The 26,916-nt window shown below is 35.6% G+C and overlaps 1 protein-coding gene across 1 annotated transcript in view; it reads left to right on the plus strand.

The window, feature by feature from the left end:
* The window catches only part of Cdh12 (cadherin 12), a 293,116-nt gene that overhangs the window by 37,505 nt on the left and 228,695 nt on the right, over positions 1-26,916 (plus strand). The window lies entirely within an intron of this gene.

Genomic DNA, 26,916 nt, shown 5'->3' on the forward strand with positions numbered 1-26,916 from the left:
ATTCATAATAGAGCTTCCTCTTCTAAAACTGACACATGGTTATCAAATTTCACATAATTGTGTCTTTTGAAACATCCATGTTTTCTTCTTATGAATAACTCTGTTCTGCAACATGATGGCTAAAGATTTTGTGTTCTTTTCAATCCTGGCAAATTGAGATAACACAAAACCCAGGGTTAGGTAATTGCTGCAAAAGAATTCATACATGTGTCTATGTAATTGTAAAGAAAGGGAATCTTGAAGAATAGATCTAATTTCCTACCACTTTTTATTTGTTCTTGTAATACTGAAAACATAATAAGATGGACATTTTCTGGAACCTGTCATTAAGGCTACATTTAACTGGTATGTTTGGCAGAAAACACATTTCAACAGTTTCTGCATGTATGCTCATTTTAAATTATAGCATACAGTCATTTAAAATGTAGAAATAATTATCAGCAAAATTGAACAAACTGGAAGTAGAGATTATTAGTATAGTTTTATGGCTGTGGTATGATTGCTATAGCAATGGGAAGACACGAGGGGAAAATGTGAGTGTTTTTCAAGCTGCAGTACATTCTCCTAAGATCATGAAAAGACACACATTGTGAAGGGCTGCTTTATGCCCCTCACTGGGAGGACTTTCTCTCTACTTATTCTTGTCTCTACTGATGCAAGATACTGATAAGCATGGAGGAGAAATTGCTCAAAACTGAATCTGTGCAGCTTACAGAGAGTACAAAGTCGAGAGATACCTGCGCTGGTCATACTCTCATTTCCTTTGCTGGACAGATTTCTTCTCAGATTCTTATTAATAAGTTTGGAATGACTTTATTTAAGATTGGAGCATAATATTTGCCTAATCTCTATATGTATAATAAACAGATACATCATACAAATGATATATATATATTATGTGTTTATATTTTCTTATTGAAATGTAATTATTTTCTACTTTATTTATAATTTTATACATTTACTTTTAATTTTTTTAAATTTAAAAAGTATTAAAAATTTAAAAACTATTTTAAATTACTGGAGAGAAATGACATTGTGTACTACTTGTTTCTCTTCTAGCCCTCAAAACCCTTCAGTGAAACTGTACTCTGCCTATCATACTCCCATCCACAGAAAGCATCTGTTTATTTGATCAATACTAATTATATGAGGCACACACGTATGTATATGTATGAACAAACATTTAAATACAATCTGCTAAGTATGTTTTTATTTTCTGTGTATGGTTTTAAGGCCTATAACTCTGCAGTACTTACCCTTAGTACTGAGAGATGCTAATCTTCTTATTTTCAGTATGTAATTTTTGGATGTTTCTAAATTATTCATTCACAAGTACAGAAAAAAAAACATAAAATCTGTAATCTGTGTTATACACGGGTAGCACTGTCACCAATTTCTTGAATTTTTATTCAACCTGCTTTTCTAAATATTATTTCATTGTTTCGCAGTGATAAACGTATAGCATTTTGTTTGACTGCCTCAGTAAGAAGCAACTAATATAATTTGAAACGAGGAAATGCAAATGATTTCAAAAATTAAAGATAATTCTTACTAATATGAAGCAGAAAAGTTAGGACACTTATACATCATGAAAGACAGGTGAGACCGGAGCACCTACAAAACTCTAGGGCTTTTTACAAGGAAGTCAGGCCTCTGACATGCAGCATGCGAATGGAAGCAAGGCAATCAGGGCCATCCCTTCATCTTCTTTATGTTTTCCTATTCTGAGTACATGACCTGGGACTCATATTTCAGGAATTCAAATGATTTACTCTCTTGTCTTAATAAACTTCATTAAACTCTTTTTACCTAAGCCCAAACACACTGCTAAATAACTATTTGACCTAAACCTTTATTATGTCAAATGTTAATATTTCATCATTGATTTGTGAGTATAGATTACCCATGTCTCTGTAACTATGTCTATGGAAATATTTAGTGTCCAAAGTGAAAATTAATATTCTTTAATGGCAATGTGCATTTGGTATCCTGTTCCACTTATTTATTTATTTACTTATTTACTATTTTCTGCTTTTTTGAGACAGAGGTTCTCTACGTAGCTCTGATTCTCTTAGAACTGACACTGTAATCTAGGTTGGCCTCAAACTCAAGAACTCTGCTTGCCTTGCCTCTTCAGTGCTGGCATTAAGAACATGTGACATCATTGCCTAGGTTCTGTTTCTGTTAATCCACCCTATATTTTATTTATTTATGAATATCAATAAAATGAATGTATAACTATGTTCCAATCATTTGAACATATGTCAAAATTTAGAAAATATTTCTTATTTTTTCTTTTCTTGTTTTAGAAGTCATATGATCTTTATTTTTCATCCAATTTAATAATTTCTGCCTTTTTATAGCTTTTATTAAACACATTTACATAGCATTTATATTATTATACATATATACAATAAATTATCTACAGCAAGAGGAACCACCAATCACAAATTATATACGTGTGTGTGTGTGTGTGTGTGTGTGTGTTGCATTCGTAGTGTTTTGACTATTTGTATTTGGCAGCTTTGAAGAAAACATCTTTCCTATCTCATAAAACAATATCTGTCAATCATAAGATAAATTGAAATCAGTGCAATGAGAACAGCAAACTGCACATTATTGGAGTGAACATAGTAAGACAGAGGCATCATTTTGAAAATTAACTTTTGAGAGACAGAAGTAACTACAGAAGAAGGAATGTGTTTGCAAATAACATGGAGCAAGAAGGAGCTGGATTTTCAGGGGTGATTGAGCACATTTCTCAGTGTGATTAGTTGCATGAGAGAAATTAGAGAAAGATAGACTCCCAGAAATCCAGACAAGCTCTAGTGTGACATTGCTGGCTAAAACATTTCTATTTTATTCTAATGTACCTGATGTTACTGAAGAAATAGCGGGGGTATAATTTCCTTACCTTTACAGATCTCTTATAATTACTTTGTGTAATTATTGGAAGAATATTTAAGACAGGTAAACAGAGACTAGATTCTTTCTGTAGTGATAGAATACAGATAATGATAGACTAAAGTCTATCTTTTATTTACACGCAATAAAAATTGTATCAATTTACGGTACTTAATACCCTATGATCATATAAATTGGGAGGAGGTCCCCCTCAATCACAGCCATAGGGCATGGGAATAGAGTGAAAGCGGTAGGGAGGGAGGAATGTGAGGACATAAGGAATGGCATAACAATTTAGATGTAAAATGAATAAATCAATAAAATTAAAAAAAATAAAAATAAATAAAAGATTTTCCTGAGGGAAAAAAAGAAGAGATACACCAAAGAAGGTTTGTAGGATTTGGTAGCTAGATTAAATATAAGTTACAAAAGACAATGAAGAAAATAATAGAATGTAAGAAAAAAGAAGTAGAAAAACAACTGTATGTTTTAAAAGTCCTGTAAGAGTACAGAATACAAGATTTACTTTCAAACTTTCATTCAGCATATAATCAGCGGACATTCCTGTATCATATGTCTGTAGGGAATAACCACATGTCCATTCCTAACCTGTACTTTATGACTATTTAAAGGCAAATAGTTCACTTGCATTTAGTATTTACCAAGCCAATATAATATATACACTTCACCACTCACACCAGACTTTTAACTCATGCTATTGTATTTGAGAGCAGCTTAATTTTTTATTCTCTAGTGTGCTACCATTTTTAACTTACATTTTTTTTTTTTGGCATGAAGAGACTTCCTTATTTAATAAAATGCAATCTTGGGAAAAATCCCAGAGGAGTCCTTGGTCACAGCTCTCTGGACCATTAGCTCAGAAACTTTACACTATGGCCTCTGATGCAGACCAGTTCTGACGTCTACATCAGCAGTTCTGAGAAGGTTATTTTAAATATGACCATTCTTAGGTAAAATGTTTCCATTTCCTTTAATTTCCTCTGAGCTTAAAGCCTCCAATTTAAGATGGTTACTTGACTTTACAATTGTGTAAACGCAGCAGACATTCAACAGAAATAATTCTTCAAAATTTGACCTTTACTTTTTGTCTGTATAAGTAGTCTCTACAGGGAAGCTGGACGATGCTACAGCTGCACTAGCCATCAGAGCAAGACAGGAAATAGGTGTGACAATATAGTGTGCTGTATGTTAGGTAATGATGTTCATATGCCACAGGAATAAAATGCAATTTTTTCCTTTCTTTTGACTTCTCTCTTGCATTTCTCCTTATCTCCCTCCTTTCTCTCTCTGTCTCTTTTCCTTTTCTCCAATTTTGGTGACATTTGAGATTGAATCTAGTGGTTTGCAATGCTATACTAATGTTCTAAAATGGAATTATATCTACAGTCCTTAAAATACATCTTACATCAATAATAGTTTCAGTTTACAATGGCTCATCAATATCCACTCACACTACAAGAAGAGGACTATGATAATCTAACTGCAGAGGACAAATTTTTACCAAATTTTGGAAGAAAGCTTTGTTACAGCTTCATTTTGAAAACTGTGATATTTTTAAAAATTTTTTTAAAAATTTTATTAATTTATTCTTGTTACATCGCAATGGTTCTCACATCCCTTGTTTCCTCCCATTCTTCCATCCCTTCCATTTTCCCCTTCTTCCCCTCCCCTATGACTGTTCCTGAGGGAGATTACCTCCTCCTGTATATGCTCATGGGTATCAAGTCTCTCTTGGTAACCTGCTGTCCTTCCTCTGAGTGCCACCAGGTCTCCCCCTCCAGGGGACATCGTCAAATATAAGGCACCAGAGAATGTATGAAAGTCATACCCTACTCTCCACTCAACCCTGGAGAATGTTCTGCACCCATTGGCTAGATCTGGGTAGGGGTTTAAAGAGATGAGAGAAGCATGGGAGAATAGCAAAGTAGAAGGATCCAGAGGGTCCTAGAAACCTACAACTAGAACATTATGATAGGCAAATTTGGGCCCAGGGGTCCCGCTCAAACTAAGGCACCAGCCAAGGACAATACAGGCGGTAAACATTTTTTTAAATTTTTTATTAATTTATTTTTGTTACATCTCAATGTTTATCCCATCCCTTGTATCCTCCCATTCATCCCCCCTCCCATTTTCCCCTTATTTTCCACCCCTATGACTGTTCCTGAAGGGGATTTCCTCCCCCTGTATATTCTCATAGGGTATCAAGTCTCTTCTTGGTAGCCTGCTATCCTTCCTCTGAGTGCCACCAGGTCTCCCCCTCCAGGGGACATGGTCAAATATGAGGCACCAGAGTTTGTGTGAAAGTCATACCCCACTCTCCACTCAACTGTGGAGAATGTTTTGACCATTGGCTAGATCTGAGTAGGGGTTAAAAGTTTATCGCCTGTTGTACATTTTTTAAAATGTGCTGCCAATAAATGCCTATTCACCCTTGAAAGTAAACTTTCTGCCATGTCCTCTTCACCCATGGTATGTTTCTTTGTTAAAATCTTTGACTTATCTACTTATAGTTCTTTCTTTGGTAGATCTAATTTTCTTTCTTTGTATACTATGGAATTAGTGATAGTCCAGACCTGGTACAATATAATAGCATTTAAATGAGATAACAATAGTACCCACTAATTAGAAAAGTATAAATTGTTTAAAGATTTTATACAGGAGTCCGTGTATTGTGTCGATAAAATATCTTCCCCAATCATTTGTTGGAATCTTAATTTTTTAATATCTATTTGAAGACAAAAATTAAGTTTATAATTAATATTAAACAAGATTTCAAAGTTGAGACTCTGATTCAACATAAATAATTATTTTAAAGGAAAAAAAGTAAAGATTTATGTTTCTCTTTCAGATGCAGGACCAAGAACAGGCTTTGTATAGTTTACAGAATAACAGAGTCATTTGTAATTCCCCTAGTGAACCAAAGTCTTCTCACATCACGACATAGTATTTCTCTAGTGACATGTATCATACAGATATTATTCAAATTTTTTCTTTTTTTAATTTTTTCTTTTTTTATATATAAATTTATATTATTATACTTATATACAATAAACTACCCAGCACAAGAAGAACTGTGAAACAATCAGGAATTATATAAATGTTACATTCTTAGTGGTTTGTGTATTTGTATTTGACAGCCTTGACAAAAACATGTTTCTTGGTGGATCTAAAATTATGAATGTAAATCAATCTCCATCAAATCTTGTCATTATCAACTTAAAACATTTATCTAGACCTAAAAACATCTCAGCCTCTAAACAACTAAGATTCATTGTAAAACTAAGCTACCTGGTCTTCAACTCCATCAGAGACTTGAGAAAGAATAAACTTGATTACCAGAGTACACTGGGAGTGCAGGTTAGTAGCTTTGACAAAGACAGTTTTCTACCTCAATAGTCACCCAAGACTCTATAATGTTGGAGCATCTTCTTTAGACTTCTGGGCCAATATATGGTAATTGGTTACAAATTATTATGGTCTTATCTAGAGAGAAAACAAGGTTAGACTCAGCGATGTCTCTCTTTTTCTTTACCTTACATTCTAAGGTTTGGAGATAGGGGTTGAAAAGAAACAAGGGGGAAATATAGAAATACATAGGGAAGAGAGAGCAGAAAGTAGATTAGAGAATCCACTCCTCAACTTAATGCCTCATTTGTCACTCACAAGGTTATTTTTAATTCACTGGTATAGAATTTTGTATATAGATGCAAATTAATTTTAATTCTAGATACAGTGGTATAGAATTCAAATGTAATACTATTCTTCACACACAAACAATATATATTTCTACTCTAATATGAGGTATTGTACCCATATAACTCAATAAATATATAAGGTTTACTTCCAATACTTTGAAAGTGCTATTGCAGGTTCTTTATGATAAATAAGTTATACAAGTTAATTGTTAGTTGATTAAATCATGGTCATGTAAAACACTAGTATACTTTTATCACAAGAATACACATATTAGGTGCAGCAGATAGGTATCATTCTATAGAAAGATAAGGTAGGATGGTCAGATAAGATCTTCTAAAACCTCAGAGACATGTGGAATGTGACATTTAAAAATGTTTTTATTATTCTAAAGATTCACAGACAATAAGACAGGTAACTCCTGGCAACACCTAGCCTACCTCAAAGAGGATGTTGAGCATCATAGAGCCTCCTTATGGAGATAGCTTCAAATGTGGCAAACAAGCCACTGGGCAAAAGATCCTTGTTTCTACCACAGTTGGATATTTTATTGTTATATTTTATGGTGTTTCAAAGTGCATCTGAAATGCAGACCAAATCAACTAACATAGTTGTCTAGAAGATTCTTTTATATTCCTGCATTTGTACATATACAAGATTATTTTTCTCTCTTTTCTTAAATGTCATGGATATTTCTGGCTCAATAATTTGTTTAGTACTAATGAGCCAAACACACTGACCAAAGCCTTTGGAATCAAACCCAAGAATTTCTTGTAATATTTCTTTGATGTCTCATTCTATAACCTTTTATTTTCCTTAGAAATGGCTTGTATTTAAATATAGTAAACCATACTAGCATATTACCTTAATCTCTGAGATCCATAATGTCATTCTTCATCCATTGCTTCTTCAAAGAATATATCAAGCCCATTATTAAGCATTATTAAGAACAAAGTCTGTCCTAATCATTTTAGGAAGCCAGCCCAGACTGGTTATTTAAAACAGCAAACATCTCTCTCTCTCCTAGTTGTGAAGAACAGAAGAGCAAAACCTTAAGGTTAAGACCTGCTAATGGCTGTCTCCTGCTCTGTATATAGTTTTATAGTTTTTCTGTGTATGTTGGGTAGCTGGGTAAGAACTATGCCTTGCTTACACCCACTGAGTGGCTCATGAAATACAACTTTCTGGTCTTATCTTAAAGCTAATTTCATCTCTTCTGTATCACTCTCCTCCTAGTATATATCAGCTGGTATTCAACATACAAATTTTGGAAGGATGTAAGCATTCAGACAAAAATAGTATTTATTACAATAGATAGTCTTCTCTCTCTCTCTCTCTCTCTCTCTCTCTCTCTCTCTCTCTCTCTCTCTCTCTCTCTCTCTCTCTCTGTGTGTGTGTGTGTGTGTATGTGTGTGTGTGTGTGTTTGTGTGTGTGTGTGTGTGTGTGTATGTGTGTGTGTGTACTTGCACGCGTTTGTCATTTCCTAAAGTAAACTCGACATAAAAAGATACGGGCTACTCTTTTGTATAGATAAGCTTACTCACTTCTTTATACTATATTAAAATGTAAGTTCCATGAATGCAAGCTATTCTATTTGTGAAATTATTTTTTCAAATTACAAAAGAAACCTGTGACAGGAAAACCATTAGATAGAAATATGTGAGAAATATCAGTTGAAAGATGTATACTATAGATATATGATGGAAAAAGATAGGTGGAATATTTACCTACCATGGGCAATGTCTTGGATAGCACTTTGAGCCACTTCTGGTAAAACAACAAAAGAATAGTTGATTATTACTACAGAATATAAGAACGCTCATTAACAGTAAATTCAAATAGTATTTTTTAGCATTGGGAATATATATAAATGCTAAGAAAAAAATAGAAAATATACTTACTTATTTCTGTTACAATAGTTTTTAAAAAGAGAGTCAACAAGACACTATATAGCTTGACAGTACATTAAATATTTAAGTTATTATTTATGAAATTTATGTGAACTTATATTTTTCTTTATACCCATTTTGGTTTCTCAGTGTGAAATAATCAAATGTTTGAATTTTTCTTCAGAAAATTATGTGTGTATGTGTGTGTGTGTGTGTGTGTTGTATAGTTAAAAAAAAGAAAAGATATGTGATGGATAGAAACATAGATGATAGGTTAGATAGATGAAAGATACATACATACATACGTACATACATACATACATACACAGCTACATGATAGATATGTAGAAGAAAGATATATAGGTATGACATATACAAGCTTACATACATAGGTAGGTACAAAGACCATCCCAATGATTTTGAGAGAAACACTGAAATATGTCTGTGTGAAAAATATGTTAGATACAAGAATAATTGTCTTCTGCATATTACACATTGTCAAATATTGTCAGTGACTCATCACCATTAAAATACCAAGCAGTCCTAATATTGTTAAATATTTTTAAAAAATATTTTGCTGGTTTAATGAAATAATTATGAAAATACCTCCTCGCTAAATATATCCAAGGTCTACTTGGAAGCTTGGCCTCATGTCACAGGTATAGTTCTTTGACACTAGAATATTTGTGCGTTTTCTTGTATACTCATTGAAAAACAGCTAGAATGCCAATATGTGTATAATAAGCCGTTAATAAGAGAAGGAAGGTCACTGCGTATATTTAATTCATATTTTTCTTTTATTTCAACCTACTAGCCATATCAATGCAAGAAATCACACAGACATTCTTATAGATTCAGTGGAACTGTAGTAATAGTTAATGTGCATGACTAACATATATGTGACATTCTTTATACTAAAATCCTATATATCTTTACATAGGCAATGTACTTGTACCTTTAAAACATAGAGAGTCAGTGAGAATAAGTTACCTTTAAATTTTATCCGTTGAGGTAGTTTCTGTTCTAAAAATCTGAAAGAAGGTATGGCAGCTTAATCCAGCAAAGAAAACACATTACTCAGAATGTGCCGAGTGCTTCTTATCCACGAATCTGGATAATCTGACTAGATCCAGCAGGACTGAAAATAAAGCAAGATCATAGCAGAAAATACAAACCAGCTTAGATCATGTTACTCATTTGTGTTCTTGTATTCTGTATTGCACAGAAGGGAATTTTATGAGATTATTTCCTTTATGATCCCTAAACTCAACTGACAATACAATGAAAATTTTTGAGATAAAATTGTGTTAAATAGACGAGACTGAAGTCTACAGATGAAAGTTACTGGAAAACCTGAATACGTGTTATAGCTTAACAATTGCTATGGCTTTATACAGATAACATATCTCCTTATTCACCACTTCTTCTAGCTACAGAAAGATTTGACTGTTATGATTTTTAATTTAAATATGGTTTAATAATATAGAAATATATGACTTATTTCCATTCCTTTCTCCCTATACCACCTCCTATAGCCCTACCTCATTCCCCCTCAAACAGATGTCCTCTTTAAAAACTTTATTTTTATTCTTACTTATATTCATATATTACATACAGATAGATGAGAAAATACATATGAAAAGTACATAAATACAACCTGCTAAATTCATTTTTTGTTGCCTATGTGTATATGATTTCAGGGCTGACCACTTTATTTTGGATAAACAATTAGAGAACTCCTCTCTGAGTTAGGTGAAATATCCCCCTTTGGGTAGTCATTGGTTGCCTGTAGCAAATCTTTGTCTAGCAAGTAGACCTTAGGAGACTTACCCTGTTTCACCTTAGTGCTCCTATTGATCTTGTTATCTTTCAGGTCTAAACACCAACTCTTGGTGTTCTAATCTCAAAAGTATTGAGACAAATCGAGAGCTACGGGTTCATGATTTCAGAGTTCTGTTTGTGCCAACCTGCAGGAAGGTTTAAGAGATGAAGGAGGTGGAAATCCAAAAAAACCCAGAGAACAAAGCAAAGTGAAAGGAATAGGATTCAAGAGTCATTGAAAGGGAGATTAGGCTTAGTCAATAGTGTGGTCTAAACTGACTCATTGTCAGTTTATGTTTATAATGGAAACTTTGGAGTGGGACAAGGAGACTACACTATTCCTTGAACAGAGGCAGAGGAAGATGTGGCATTTTGTTTATGTTTATTTTATTTTTTCTATAATAGAAATAGGTATAGAATGGCACTGAAGCAAACATGGTATACATGTTTTACTGTAATTTCACTTCTGGATTGCAATAGACATCTCCTTTAGCTAAGACAATGTCATGATTCCATATCAAAAAGTAGAGTTTTCTGCCATTTGAAAGTTTTACCTCTTAGATGAGCAAAAATTACTAAAGTGAGATTGGAAGAAAATAATGTTGCTGTTTATGTTTTGGCTATACTGAGTGAAGTTGTGTGTGTGTGTGTGTGTCTGTGTAGTTTTTGTTTTTAACCAGAATTGGGTTGTTGCTGGCCTAGGAATGCTGAGCTAATGCATCTGTCTCTTGATAATACCATGAACAAATGGTTATATAAAAATAATTGTTTACAAATGATTCTGTAAATAACAGGACAAAAGAAAATATATTTGGACTTTGAAAACTTACATGTACCTGAGGACTTGTATTCAGATTTGTGGTTATTATAAAAGTGATCAATATATTTTTGTGATAATCACAATTAATTTATTCTCATTTGCTAGGCTAGTCATCTGTATAACATCTTATAGGAGATAGCATGTTCTCATTTTCCAAAATGTAACATGATCCTACAGTAGCAACAAGCAGAAATTCTGGGCACAAAATTCAGAATAAATTTACTTTTTCTCAATTTAGCTTTTTGCTAAGAACACACATGATAATTTATGTAATTCAGGCTAGATATTATCAATACTAACCTGTTTCTTAGTTATAACTTTACATCATATAATGAGATTATATGCTACTGTACTCTATTATGCAAATAAGAAAATACAACTGATGAGAGAGAGAGATCTAAATGTATCTGCTGATAAAAATAATTGCTGAATAGTATTCCACTATGTAAATGTACCACAGTTTCTTTATCTATGCTTTGATTGAAAGACATTTAGATATTTCCAGATTCTTGCTATTGTGAATAAAGCTGCTATAACCATAGCTGAGCAAACAAATGTCCTTGTTGTATGGTGGAACACCTTTTGGGTATATATCCAGAAGCAGTATGGCTGGGTCTTGCAGTAGCACCATTCCCAATTTCTTGATAAAACACCAGATTCATTTACAAAGTTGTTTTACAAGTTTGCATTCTCACCAGCATTGGAGGAGTTTCCCCCTTTCTCCACATCCTCATCAGCATGTGCTGTCACTATAGCTTTTTATTTTAGCCATTCTGAGATGGAATCTCGAAGATGTTTTGATTTGCATTTTCCTAATGACTGAGAATGTTGGGCATTTCCTTAAGTGTTTCTTGGTCATTTGATATCCTCTGTTGAGATTCTCTGTATAATTTTGTACCCCGTTTTTAATTGGATTATTGGTCTTTGGTTTTAATTTTTGAATTATTTACATATTTTGGATATTAGTTTTTTGAAAGATTTTTGAAAGGGTTGGTGAAGATCTTTTCTGAGTCATTTTGTTCTGTTTACAGTGTCCTTTGCCTTACAGAAGCCTTTCAGTTTCCTAAGGTCGCATTTATGAATTGTTGATTTTAGAATCTGGTCTTTTGATGTTCTGTTCAGGAAGTTGTCTCCTGTTCGAGGTTCTTCCCCACTTTTTCTTCTCACAAATTTAGTGTGTCTGGTTTTATGTTGAGGTCAGTAATCCACTTGCACATTAGTTTTGTGCAGGGTGATAAATTAGGGTCTATTTGAATTTTTATATGTGTAGACATCCAGTTAGACCAGCACCATTTGTTAAAGATGCTATATTTTTTCCATTGTATGGTGTTGGTTTCTTTGTTAAAAATCAAGTGTCCATAGGTGTGTGATTTATTTCTGGGACTTTGATTTGATCCCATGAGTTCATTTGGCTGTTTCTATGGCAGTATCATGACATATATATATATATATATATATATATATATATATATATATATATATATATATTTTTTTTTTTTTTTTTGCAGTTTCTGTATAATTCAACTTAAGATCAAGGATGGAGATACTTCCAGAAAATATTTTACTGTACAGGATTGTCTTAACCATTTGGGGCTTTTTGATATTTTAGTTTTGTTTTGTTTTTTTGATGTGAAGTTGAATATTGGTTCAGAAATACTCAATAAAGTACTTACAACCAAATCCAAGACACATCAAAGACATCATTCACCATGGCTAACTAAGCTTCACCCCAGGCAAGCAGGGTGGCTCAATACATAGAAACTCATCAATCTAATCCACCACATAAATATGCAGAAATAAACACACAAAAAATGCATGGTCACAGCCATACATTATGAAAAAGAATTTGACAAAATCAAAAACACACCCATGTTAAAAAAAGTCTTGGAGAGATTGGGGAAACAAGACACATCCCTAAACATAGTAAAGGCAGTATAGAGCAGGCCTATAGTAAACATCAAACTAAATGGAGATAAAAGTAAATCAATTTCATCTAAATCAGTTACAAGGCAAGGCTGTCCAATCTCTCTGTATCTCTTAACTATAGTACTTGAAGTCTTGTCCAGAGAAACAAGACAACTAAAGGAGATCAAGGTCATACAAATCGTAAAGGATGATGTCAGAGTACTACTATTTGTGAATGATAAGATAGTGTATATGTAGTGACCCCAAAAATTCTACCAAGGAACTCCTGCAGCCTTTAACCACCTTTAAAAAGTAGCAGGATACAAAATCAACTAGAAAAAATCAGTAGCCCTCCTGTATAGAAAAGACAAATAGTCTGAGAAAGAAATTAGTTAAACATCCTTCACAATAGCCACAAAACCCACAAAATATTGGTGTAGCTCTAAAAAAGCAAGTAAAAGTAACCAAACAAACAAATTTCAAGTCTCTGAAGAAAGAAATTAAAGAAAATATTAGAAGATAGAAAGGTCTTCCGTGCTCATGGATTGGTAGGATTAACATAGTAAAAGTGGCCATTTTACCAAACACAATCTACAGATTCAAGGCAATTCTCAGCAAAATGACAAGACAATTCTTTACAGACATTGGTAGAAATTTGTTACTTTCAATTATACTCATTTTGCACATATAAAATTGTTTGAAAATAATGAATAAATTTTTTTCTATAGAGGGAAAGTACCTATCATCTAGCATACAAATAACAAAGCAAAGAAGCAATTTTAATTAAATTTATCTAGATGAACCAATAGGTTAAGTTATTGCAACTCTCAGAAGAATAGATGGGGAATTATTTATAAGATCATTGGGTGCTTATCACATGGAAAAATGCTTGACTTTCTGTCCCAGCAAATATTGACTTTCTATACGTCACTGAGAAAGAGAGTAGAGACCTCTTGAATTCCTATGGCTAAGCACATATCTTTATATCTTTTGGAAAGATGAATTTATAAGCTCCTCCCTTCAAAATACCTTACAGAAGCTAAGGGGCACAATTATATGCAGGCCCATTTTGCTTAATGCGTTGTGACCGATGCTGAGACCTCAAGAGGGCAATGGAAGTGTTATGCAAGTAGACAGTATTTTACAATAAATAAAGAAAAATTTAAATTTTATTTTCAAATATATTAGTTCATTCTGATATAAAGCTCAATCATATAAAATAAAGGCAAAGGCAAATACTGATATTTTCACCTAGAAAAAAGAAATGAATTCCAAGAAAAATAATTTGTTTGAGTTCAGATATATAGCAAGTGACAGAGGCTGAACTGAAATTAAGTGGGGTTTTTTTTTAAGCGGGGTTTTTGTTGTTGTTTCAATTCTGCTTGTGAATGTTTATAAACTAGTTTAATATTTCTTTAAATTAAAGGAAATATCTTTCACACTTTTATCCTTTTGAAATTCACATTTGGTTACAGAATCAAACATAGATATTTTGGCAGATAGATAAGCATTTTACCTATAACTTGTTACCCACTGAAGTACAAATAATTATACTTTCAAAATAGTAACATTTACATTTAAAAGAAAATGATGCAATTTTCTTTTTAAGGCACTGAACCAAATTAAAGGTCTACCAATTCAGTTTGCATTCACTGTCACAGTGAACATCAGAAAGAATCTCCCAACATTTTCAAGTACTTAACTTTTACTGAAGAGAAGGCTTTTTTTTTTTTTTCATCACATCTTATCTTTTGATATTTAAAAGCATCTTACAGAACCACACAGAAAGATTGCTCAGTGGGTGAAAACATTGACTATTTAGTCTGTCTTTCTGAGCTCAGTTTCTAAGACCTAAAAAGTAGGAGAGTACAAATTCCAACAATTTATTCTCTCACCTCAAGTAAAATCCATGATGTATACACAGACACAGACACACATTCATACACAGAAATTTGTGCACACATAAAAAGACAAAATACCAATTCATATACATGTATTCACTTAATTTTAGTTGATTTATGATTGTTTCATTTTTATGTGCATCAGTGTTTTGCCTTTATGTATGTATGCTCACAGCATGTATGCCGGGTGTCTAACAAAGTTCAGAAAGTTGTGTCATATGGCCTGGAACTGGAGTTAGAGGTTGTTGTAAACCACCATGTGGGTGCTGGCAACTGACCCCAGCTCCTGTGTGAAAAGAACAACCAATCTGAAGTACTGACCCATCTCTGCAGCCTGTAATATTAATAAGAACTAAAAACAACCAAACAAAACAGACCTTTAAAAGTGGTGCTGAATTCAGATTAAAAGCATTTTTAAATGGTCTTCCAGAGGACCGGAGCTAAGTCCCAGCACACAGATCAGGAACTATAGAATGACCTGCTCGAGGTTACTCTTTCACGCTGGGTCTGGCTTAATCTTGTGTAGAATGTCTAGGCTACAAACATTTTATTTCTCACTGTTCTTCCAGCAAATCCTCACAATGATGCTTGCTGTCCCTAGCTTCCCTGTAGTTTGAATCAGCAATAGCTATCACATTTCCTTATTTCTTTGAAGATTGACTAGGCTTTGGTGTGCCTAGCGTAGAGGTCCTCTGAAAGACTCCACCCAAAAGGAGATCCAAGAAGAAGCTGAGACACACAGCTAAACTCCAGTGTGGAACACGGGAAGTTTTTTAGAGAGTTGGAGAATAGTGGGACTTGGAGGAGGTCAGAAGCTCCACAAGGAGACAAATGGAGCCAACAATTCCAGAAGAGGAGGGGCTGCTACAGAGACTGTTGCACCAACCAAGGACCTCGCATGGTGTGGCCCTAGACCCTCTGCTCAGATGTAGTAGATAGGCAACGCAGTCTCCTTACAGGTACCATAGTATAGGGTTTAGGACAACTTATGACATGGGATCTGGACCCCACATATCAATCACTAGCCCTGGCTCGGCAGCCTTGCCAGGCAACAGAGGAACAGAATCCTGGCACTCTAGATGAGACTTGAGAGGCTGAGGTCAGATGATAGTAGAGGAGGAGTCCCCTTTCTGAAGATAAGAGGAAGAAGGGAGAAGGTATGAGGGAGGGAAGGTGGGATCAGGAGGTAAAAAGGGAGGTGATCACAAGTAGAATGTAAAGTGAACAAATGTAAAAAAAAAAAAAAAAAAAAAAGAATGATAAGCCTAAACAAGGAAGACATCTACATTCTTATCCAAGAATGAATAAACTAGACAATGGGAATAATAATGCCTTAACAGTTTGCACATTTACTCAGATAACTATCAAGGAAAATTAAAGGGACAAGAGATTAGCTAAGGTGTAATTGGTTTTGGAAACAGATGCAATGGAGTTCCATGAAGCAAAGAGCATTCAGGATTTGGGTGAAGCTGGGCACTCACCCAGAATAAAAGCCTTGCTAAGACAACCCTGGTTAAGTGTGAGAATCATGCAGTATAGTTTGTTAAATGGATGGAAGGTTAATAGCTATGAATATCTACCACAATCTTCTCATGACCAAAGGGAAAGAAGAAACAGAGATTTATAGTCATATGGATGAATGTACTAACATGGAAAAATGAGAAAGGAAGAGAAAATGTTACAAATCATAAATCCTATTGCTTTAAGATAGAACCACATTATGTGTCATCAAGTCTGAATTTAAGACTTAAACAAAATAATGGAGCTGTATTCAACAAATGTGGAAAATTTTCCAAATTGAAAACAAATCAACTTCATTTTTGTTTTGATTTATTAGTTGCAAAGATTATTTTAGTAAGACTATGTGGGGAAATATGGCATTAATTCACCTATTTATAGTATATAACTGTTGAATTAATATTTGCACAAATCTTTAAGTGGAGAAATTGATATGTAGTTTTTTCCCCATGATTGGATCAACAGGGTATAAATACATATATAGGAGATTTTTTATGAAAAATGCTGATGAAGAGCAAGAGGGAATGTCCCTCTTGTCCTTTATGTAAAAGTTTCCTTATATATGGAACATGAACGATGTCAACTGCCACTCCACTTGCTAGGGAACCCACATGAGGACCAAGCTGCCCATCAGTTTCATATGTGTAGGAGGACACATGCATGATCTTTGGTGCTTCAGTCTCTGTAATTCTCTGTGGCCCTAGGCTAGTTGATTCTGTTGGTCTTCTTGTGGAGTGCTTGACATGGACGCTGATGCCTTCATTTGAATCACGTCCTTCTATCTGAGCCTTATCTGGCCTCAGTGGACAGAGATGTGCTCAATCGTGATGTGACTTGATGTGGTAGGAAGAGTTGATATAGGGGCCTCCCCATTTCTTAGCAAAAGGGGAAGGGGGAAGTGGAAGAAGGTTGGAGGATGGGATGAGCAGGAGAAGAAGGAGGGGGCTGTGTTTGGGATGTAAAGTGAATAAATTAATAAAAATTTTAATAATCTTCCCAGTTCCCTTTCTTCATCAACTTCCACTGTATATTTCCTCATGACAGGATGTGGGGAAGAAAAAAAAAGGAGTGGTTCAAAATGTGGGGGAATTAGGGAGGGGAGGTGAGAGGGCTTGGAGAGAAAATGGAAACTTAGGTCAAGGACATCTCTAAATCAACATGGAGACCTTTGATAGTGTAGTATTCAGCGTGGATATGGGGACAACTCTAGGTGAGCCTTTTAGCAAATGGGGAAATGGGGACTGAGGTCACATTCTACCCAGTCAGGACTTATAGTGGTAGGAGGGGTACACCAAACCACTTACAAAAATCTTGTCCCAAAATTTACCCTGAATATAAGATGTGCAGAGATAAAAAATAGAGCAGAGAATGAGGGAATGTCCTACAAATGTCTGGCCCAACCTGAGACCCACTCCATACTAGAAAGCCAATCTTCTGCTATATATACAGAAAGAACCTGAGAGGCCCTACACAGCAGCTGAGTGAATCAGATGCTGAGAGTCATAGCCAAGCTTTTATCAGAGCTTGGGAGTCCTGTGGAAGAGTGTGGTGGTGGAGGAGGTAGGGATAGAAAGAGCCAGAAAGAATAGGAACTCCATAAAAAGACAGAGTCAACTAACATAGACCCATGGGAGCTTACAGAAATGGAAGCACCAGCCAAAGAACTTGCATGGACTGGATCTAGACCCGCTCCTTACACACTTGTAACCAATAGGCAGCTTGATCTTCTTGTGAGTCACTTAGTAAGTTCAGTGGGTGCTGTCTTATGACATGGACTCTGTTGCATGCTGTTCTATCACTTCCTGCTAGTGAGGTAGCCTTACTTGGCCTCAGTGGAAGAAGATGAGCTCAGTCATGTTGGGATTTGATGTGTTGGGTAGGGCCTTTTTTTCTTAGTCATAGAAGACTAGGGGACATGGGATGGGGGAAGAAGAAGGGAGGGAGTGACCTGGATGAGAGGCAAGAAGAGGCTGCAATCAGGATGTAAAGTAAATAAATAAATAAATAAATAAATAAATAAATAAATAAATGGAAAAAGATGCAGATCTGATATTTGTGAATAAAAGAATCATGCATGTACATGCTCATGTGATACCTCAGTTCTAGGACAAAGGTGACAGTCCAAGCTGACCTGGAGACATCTATTAAGAGTCAGAGAAGATGACATTTTTTAAATGTTCTATATACATTCTCTCTTAGTTATCTTTTACTTTGATAGTCAAGAAGAACCTGGTCTTAATAATAGATTTAGAAGGCAAGAGCCAGGTTGTGGCAATCAGCTCAACACCTAGTATCAGTCTCTTTTGAATGAGACTCCAATGGCTGATTTAATGGCTATGGCCAGATATATTTGTCCAGCGTCTGGAGATTCAATGTATTATAAGCAATTATAGGATAGAAAACCAGGACAAAATCCCTGTGGTCTCAAAAGTACTCAGATCAGAGCCTCTAACTGAGGCAAAGATTTCAATATATGAAACTCATTCCACTCTATAGATGAAGATGGACTATAGATGTGATTTCTAAGAAATTTGCTGTATATAGAGAAGATGGCAACATGAGAAACTACCAACATAGGATTTCCTTCATGCTGTATAGGTACTTCTAAGAACATTCAGTATCAAAATAACTTTGTTAAAATTATCTGTGGTCAAGATAAAATCTAGAATCCGAAGAGTACCAAACTCAAACTACTTTTTCAGGAAGACACCTTAAGCGGAAGTTTCAAGGATTATATCAACTGTTAATGATATATGATCACAGCAATAATACCCCAAGACCGATGGCTAAACAAATGGCTGCAATGAAAGAGAGCAACTATTTGTGAAAATTTTGAAAAGATTAGTAATACAAAATCAATGAAAGAAAAATGACTCAATGTCTTTGTACAGTGTTTTAAGCACTTTTCAAGATCTCATTTTATCACATCTTCACAGTAGCGCCATAGGTGGATGTTGGTGTTTTGCCAGAAGCTCAGTAAGTTCATGGAACTGTAATACATTCAGAGAAATTCAGGGTAATGGAACCATTGGAAGAATGGTTAAAACAAAAGCAAAAAAAATCTACTACTCTCATGGAGTTTCCTTGCCAGTGAAGACAAAACCCGTATTAGCTGTTGACTTGTCCTTGTCTCTGTCTTACCCCATATTATCTCTTCATCACTTAACCTCTCCCCCTCACCAAATACACATAATATATAATTATATCATTTAACTATATGTAGTCATTTATCCACAAAATATTTTCTTTTTGACGGAAGATAAATAAGCAAATAAAGACCAAAAGTAATGAAGTCTGGCTAGGTGGTATCCAGGTGTCAGTGTTTGTATGTCCTCAGATGAGAGGACGAGATGAGAGCCAAACACATGGCTTGTGCTGAGCTGAGAGAACTTCTATGTACCTATCAATAGCCCTAGGTTTGAATTTTCTAGCCCCAGTAAAATCTAATCTTCTTTAAGTCTGGACCTTGAAGGCTTCAACTTCCAGCCTCTGCCTGCTAACCTAGGCCTAGAATGGTTTCAGCGTCTGAGACTTACTGCTGAGTAAGCTCATCCTTCACAGTTCTTTCTGAACTCTTGCTGGCTGTTTTACCTCAGTTGTTCTGGCTCAAAACTCCTCTGCAAGATGACTGATTCAAACTAGCTTTGCTTCTCATCGCGCTGAATTGCTCTGTTTGGAAAAACTGCCTCTGTCCTCCATGAACAGAATTATGTGAATTCAACTGCACTCAACTGTATGGTACTCCTGAACTTGAATGTAGTGTTCTCTCTGTCTCTGTCTCTTTCCCTGTCTCTGTCTCTGTCTTTGTCTCCCTGTCTCTGTCTCTCTCATCCTGTCTCTCTCTGTCTCCCTCTGTCTCTCTCTGTCTCTCTCCTTTTTGTCTCTGACTCTGCCTCTCTGTGTGTGTGGGTGTGTGCACGTGCACAAACCTGTGCATGTCTGTATGCTCATTGCTCTTAAGTAGCATCTCTTTCCTGTTTATTCATGAGAGAGAGGGGGGGGGAGAGAGGGGGGGCATATCCTACATCCAGAGTTTCCTGTATTTACAGGAGTCCAGAAATTTCTGTATTTACAGGATTACCTTACATATGTCTTGCTGATGTGCATGAATTAGTCAAAGGCCTACCTGAACCACACATTTTACAAATCCCAGAATCCTAAGTTCTTTTAGAGAAGTTTCTAGGAAAACCTTGTCTACAATCACTTTTCCAATGACCTTGTCTCTAAGATTGAACAAAATGTAATTTTTATATCTAGGATTATTGGTTATTGCTTGTGCATAGTCATTGGGGTCAATACCAACAGTAGGTCTAAACCATTCGTCCATGACTACTGATTGAGCTTTAAAGATCTAAAAACATCTTTTACACACTCTGCATTTGCATTTTGAAATCCAAAGTTTCAATTAATACCTGATATTGCCCTGTCCACTGCAGACAATAATTCATGTAAACAGTCAGTAAACATATCTTTAGAGTTTGCAAAATCCTTGTGAATAGTATAGAACTTTTTTTTTCTTTTTCCTCTATCTTATCCCAGGCTGTTAAGCTACTAAAGTACATTGTATAATAACAGAGTCACCAAAGTGCTTCTGCTGTCTTAAATCTGCAAACTGACACCTTCATCTAGCCAAGCTTTGAAAATACATGCTTTGTGCTGAGCCCGTAGTGTTTCTATATGGCCCTATATCTAGGCCCAAAAGCTTTTAGTCTCTGTACAACCTAATCATCTGTAAGCCCAATTGTTAAGATTCAGTGTCCAGTCTCTGTCTGCTAACCTATGCTTAGAATGTTTTCAGCCTCTGAGACTTGCTTTTCCTTAGTATTTTTTTTAATTTATTCATATTACATCTCAATGGTTATCCCATCCCTTGTACCCTCCCATTCCTCCCTCCCTCCCATTTTCCCCTTACTCCTCTCCCCTATGACTGTGACTGAGGGGGACCTCCTCCCCCTGTATATGCTCATAGGGTATCAAGTCTCTTTTTGGTAACCTGCTATCCTTCCTCTGAGTGCCACCAGGTCTCCCCATCCAGGGGACTTGGCACCAGAGTTCATACCAGCCAAGGACAATACGTGCAGTAAACTTCAAACCCTACCTAGATCTAGCCAATGGACAGGACATTCTCCACATTTGAGTGGAGAGTGGGGTCTGATTTTCACACGAGACTTGCTTCTTAATAAGCGTATTATCCTTTACAGTTCTTTCTGAACACTGGCTTTGTGTTTCAACTCAGTTGTTCTGAATCAAAACTCCTATCCAAGTAGACTGATTCCAACTAGCTTTTCTTCTTTATTCTCTGAATTGCTCTACTTGGATGAGCTGCCTCTGAACTACATGAACTGAACTGCCTGAAATTAACTGCACTCAAGTGAACTGCACCAAACTGCTCCAAACTTTATTTTACTGTACTGTCTGTATATACTCCTTTGCTCTCTCTCTCTCTCTCTCTCTTTCTCTCTCCTTGCTTGTAAATAGCTTTTTTCCTCTGTGTTCTCATACAAATAGAGTGTATCATATCTCTAAATCATTTTGGCAAATCTTTCTCTGATTCATCACTTTGTCTGTCATTCATTCAGACATCATTGTTTCAGATTAACTGTGTTTATTAAAGACAGACATGTCTGTATTCCACTGGATTAAGACATCATTGTTTGAGATTAACTGTGTTTATTAAAGACATGTCTGTATTCCACTGGATTCACACAGGTCATTGGATGTGATCCCTTGCCAGGGAAGACATGTTGCTAGATTAAAATTTCTCTACACTTAAGTATGTTTCTTGTTGCTATAATAGAATGTGTGAAACATATTGATTTTAAAAGATTTTTTTGTCCAAAGAGATATTAGCCACATCTGGCAAAAACTTGATTTTGTTTAGCCAGCCAACAAATAGTTCCATGAAAACAAAACAAAACAAAAGAGACAACTTTACCTAATATCTTCTTGTAGTGAAAGGGAGCCAAATTTTATAAGAATTAACCTTGGGAAAAATGAATTAATTCATTATAAGTTCCTAGTTATGTTCCTAAGAGCTTCATGTCACAACATTAAAATGATCATCAAATTTCAATTATATTACAGATTTAAAAAAAACCTTGTTTATATCAACGATGAACTTGAAATGTATGCAATTGTTTTTGGAAACATAAACTAATCCACATTACACCTCCCAACTACTGTGATGTCTGTATACCATAATGACATCTAATAAAAAGTTCATCATTACACGTCATCTTTTATGTGTTGCATGTTTCATCTCCAGTTTTGTAGATTTGTTTCCCATCTATCACACACCCCTGAAAAATATCACTCTTCAGTGATTCTCAATCCATGACTAGTAGGGGAAGCAAAATCAGGAGTTCTAGTATTTAAACAGTACAATTTCAGCCCCATATTTCTTAGGTCAGGTGAAACAGTACCTAAATGTTTTAGTTTTTCATTCTAGAATTAGCTTAGTCTATAAGTATTACTTTGCAACTCAGTTCGCTGAAGTATTTATTTTACTTTTTAATTAATAAATAAATGCTCTTAGTAGTTCTTTTGCACAACATGAATTTTTAGATGTTTATATAATATGAAATGGCTAATGTACTCACACACATGTGTTGCTATTTATATATCTACAGTGATAATCTATGGCATTGCATAACAAGTAAAAAGATTCTTATGTGTGTATCTGAGGAGAGAGTTAACAAACCAACTTGGAAAGGGTTTTGAGACATGTTCTTGAACAAAAGAGATAGAATTTGGATAAGAGGGATATTTGATAAGTCAATAAAGAAAGAAACTATGAACATGCATGCAAAAACTTGAATATGAGCTAATTGAAGTACTTACTGTCAGATATATAGAGCAAGTAGGGAAGGGACTTTAATGTTTCAAATGAAACTGAGAATAGGAATCTCTTGAGCAGGTCATGAATTTTCACAGCATCCAATGAAAAGTAGGTTCACAGAAACTATGGTGTGTGTTACCAAAGGTTGGTGAGAGAACTGAAAACCTTCACAATAGATTAAGCTAAATGGATCACAGTGGTCAGTTTACCAAGATTTCCTCTTCAAAAATGTTGACTGTGATTTTTATGTCTTTGGGTAACACTATGACTGATCACAGGGCTTATGCAGGCTAGGCAAGCATTCTACCACTATGTGTAACCTAATGTTGGCACAGAAACTTCTACACATTGATTATGCTTATAGTGACCTTTACAGAGAGTCCAGTAGACTAGAACAACTGCTTTTAGTAACTTATAGAAAGAAAAATACATTTTAAGGAACGATGAAACATTAGAAATTAATTCTAAATTATCTATTGAATAATCTCAGCTGTCAAGATATTTTATGGATGGATAGTTTAAATTCATTCAGGTAAAAATAATCTCTTGCTATGATAGAAATTAATATTCAATCTACTACCTAAATATTACATTATAAATGTTGAGTAAAATGTGGAAGATAGTTTGTGAAAAGTACTTATCATTAACAATCAAGTAAATCATGTATAAAAAGGTCAAAGTATTTGAGTTGAGAATGCAATGAGTATTGACATATATTTTATCATTATACTTAATTTTGGGAAAACGCAACCATAGTGAAGGCTATCAGAGAGGATGTTATCCATACGGATATCTGGGGAGCAAAGAAAGCAAGGAATTCACCACTTCACACTCCCTGGGGTGCCAGAGCAAGGTGCATGCACTGCGTGAGAAAGAGCAGGCAAGAGGAAATGAGGCTAAAGAAATGGAGTAGTGAGGTGTAGTAGAGTCCATGAATTAAAGAATCTTAAAGGCCAGTGCAAGTTTCACAAGCACTGAATTACCTTGGAACTCTCCTTGTCACTATCAATGAGCAGTGCCAAGTGATGTTCATTTTGTGACTATAGGCATTGAGAGTTGGCTGCGTGACAAGTTTTGACAGTTACTACAAAAAGACAGCACGATGAAAGAATTGTCTTTTGACAAATGTCTTATGAAAATGCACGACCATATGTTTTAAAAAATGAAAATGAGCAAATAGGAGGAAAGAATGGGTTGCCTGCATTGGTAGGAGAATAAGATAGACTAGAAGATAAAGATATTTGAATATCTTATCCATGGGGGAAAAAAAAAAAGAATGGCCTCATTTAATCTGGACTAGATTTCAAGGTCTGCCATCTTTGTATATCTTCTTTTTTTAATTTCAAGTCATTATAATTTATTCAGATCACATCCCTATTGTTATCCCTTCCCTTGTATCTTCAACCCCATCTTCCCTCTTTTTCTACCATAGTCCCCTCCCTTAGACCTCTGACAGAAGAGAACCACCTCCCCTATCATAGGACCACAGCATAGCAGGCTCATCTGCATAGCCTGCCTCCCCTTTTTCTGTGTCCCTACCAGGACTCCTCACCAAAATGAAGTGATCAAAAAAGGGGCACCAGACTTCAAATGAGAGGCAGTCCCCACTCTCCCCACAAACAAAGAGAATGAGCTGCCCATTAGCTATATCTGAACAGGGTATCTAGGCTTACTGTATGTATTGTCCTTGGTTGGAGCAACAGTTTGTGCAGGGCCACCTGTGTCTATATCCACCACCATTGATGGTCTCCTTCTGGGTTTCCTGAACCTTCTGTGTCCTTATAGTGTCTCCCATTCTTTCATACCACTATCAGTGGTCCACCTGGAGTCCAGCAGAGAGTACCAGGATCTGTCACAATCCCAGGCTAGGCGGAATCTCTCAGAAGACATCTATGTTCGAATAATATCCATTTATAAGTGAATATATACCATGCATGTCTCTCTGAGTCTGGGTTACCTCACTGAGGCTGATCTTTTCTACTTCCATCAATTTTCCCTGAAAATTTCAAAATTTCCTTGTTTTTTAATAGCTAAGTACTACTCCACTGTATAAATGGACCAGTTTCTTTATCCGTTCTTCAGTTGGGAGACATCTAGGTATTTTCCAACTTATGTCTCTTATGAGTAAAGCTGTTATGAACACAGTTGAGCATATGTCCTTGTTTTATGGTGGAGCATCTTTCAGGTATATGCCCAGAAATGCTATAGCACTATTCCCAATTTTCTGAGAATGGGCCAATTGGTTTCTTCTTTCTTTTCTTTCTTTTCTTTCTTTCTTTCTTTTTTTTTTTTTTAAAGAACGCGCCTTTATTTAATTCCTTTAGTGAATTTTGGTTGAGTTAGACAAATAAACAAACAAAACCCCTTAGCTTGAATCTGACGTTTGACTTTCCGTGGCGCCACAGTTGAATAGCACTTGACCAGGTGTGACTGGAGATGGATCTTTGTTAGCAAGGCAGACAGTCCAGGGGTCAAACCACCCTGTTCCAGCAGATGCTTTGTCTAGGTACCTATGTTTTAGCACGATGACACCGAGGGCCAGCCCGACACCTACCACTCTCCCACATTAAGCAACCTAAGCTATGAAGACACTTGAAGAGGACCGCAGTGTTACTTTTCAGAAGAGAGGTGCTAGATTGGAAAAATGAGTCTGTGGACTGGTTTTGCGACACTCTCTTCTCTCAAGGGGGAAGCAGTGTGCTATGCTCTTCAGTATGGCTGGTGGCAAAAGCAGGGAAGGGCCCTCTTCACCGTTCATGCTCCCCAGGGTCACATAATGAAGAAAGGTTTTGGCAGATATATAGTCAGTGGGTGAACTGGAAAAACTCCTGAATGTCTAGGTCTGTTTTCCTTTTTGTTTGTTTTTGGGTTTTTTTTTTTTTTTTTTTTTTTTTTCATTAAGGAAAGTGCCCAGATTGTGCTACTTATTTTTACTTAATGGAAAAAAAAAAACAGATTGGTTTCTATAGTAGCTGTACAAGTTGGCACTTTCACCAGCACTAGAGGAGTGTTGCTCTTTATCCACGTCCTGGGCAGCTTGTGCTGTCACTTAAATTTTTGATCTTAGACATTCTGGTAGGTGTAAAATGATTTCTCAGAGTTATCTTGATTTGCATTTCTCTGATAACTAAGGGCAGATAGCATTTCTTCAGGTGTTTTTTGTTTGTTTGTTTGTTTGTTTGTTTTGTCCAATCAAAGTTCCTCTGTTGAGAATTCTTTTTTTTTTTTTTTTTTGCTTATTGTATTTTCTTTTCTTTTTTTCTTTTTTTTTATTAATTTATTCTTGTTACATCTCAATGTTTATCCCATCCCTTGTATCCTCCCTTTCCTCCCCCCCCCCATTTTCCTATTATTCCCCTCCCCTATGACTGTGACTGAGGGGGATTACCTCCCCCTATATATTCTCATAGGATATCAAGTCTCTTCTTGGCTACTTGCTGTCCTTCCTCTGAGTGCCACCAGGTCTCCCCCTCCAGGGGACATGGTCAAATGTGAGGCACCAGAGTACGTGAGAAAGTCATATCACACTCTCCACTCAACTGTGGAGAATATTCTGACCACTGGCTAGATCTGGGAAAGGGTTTAAAGTTTACCTCCTGTATTGT

This window comes from Acomys russatus, chromosome 9 (assembly GCF_903995435.1).
Source record: "Acomys russatus chromosome 9, mAcoRus1.1, whole genome shotgun sequence".
In the NCBI taxonomy this organism is placed as follows: domain Eukaryota; kingdom Metazoa; phylum Chordata; class Mammalia; order Rodentia; family Muridae; genus Acomys; species Acomys russatus.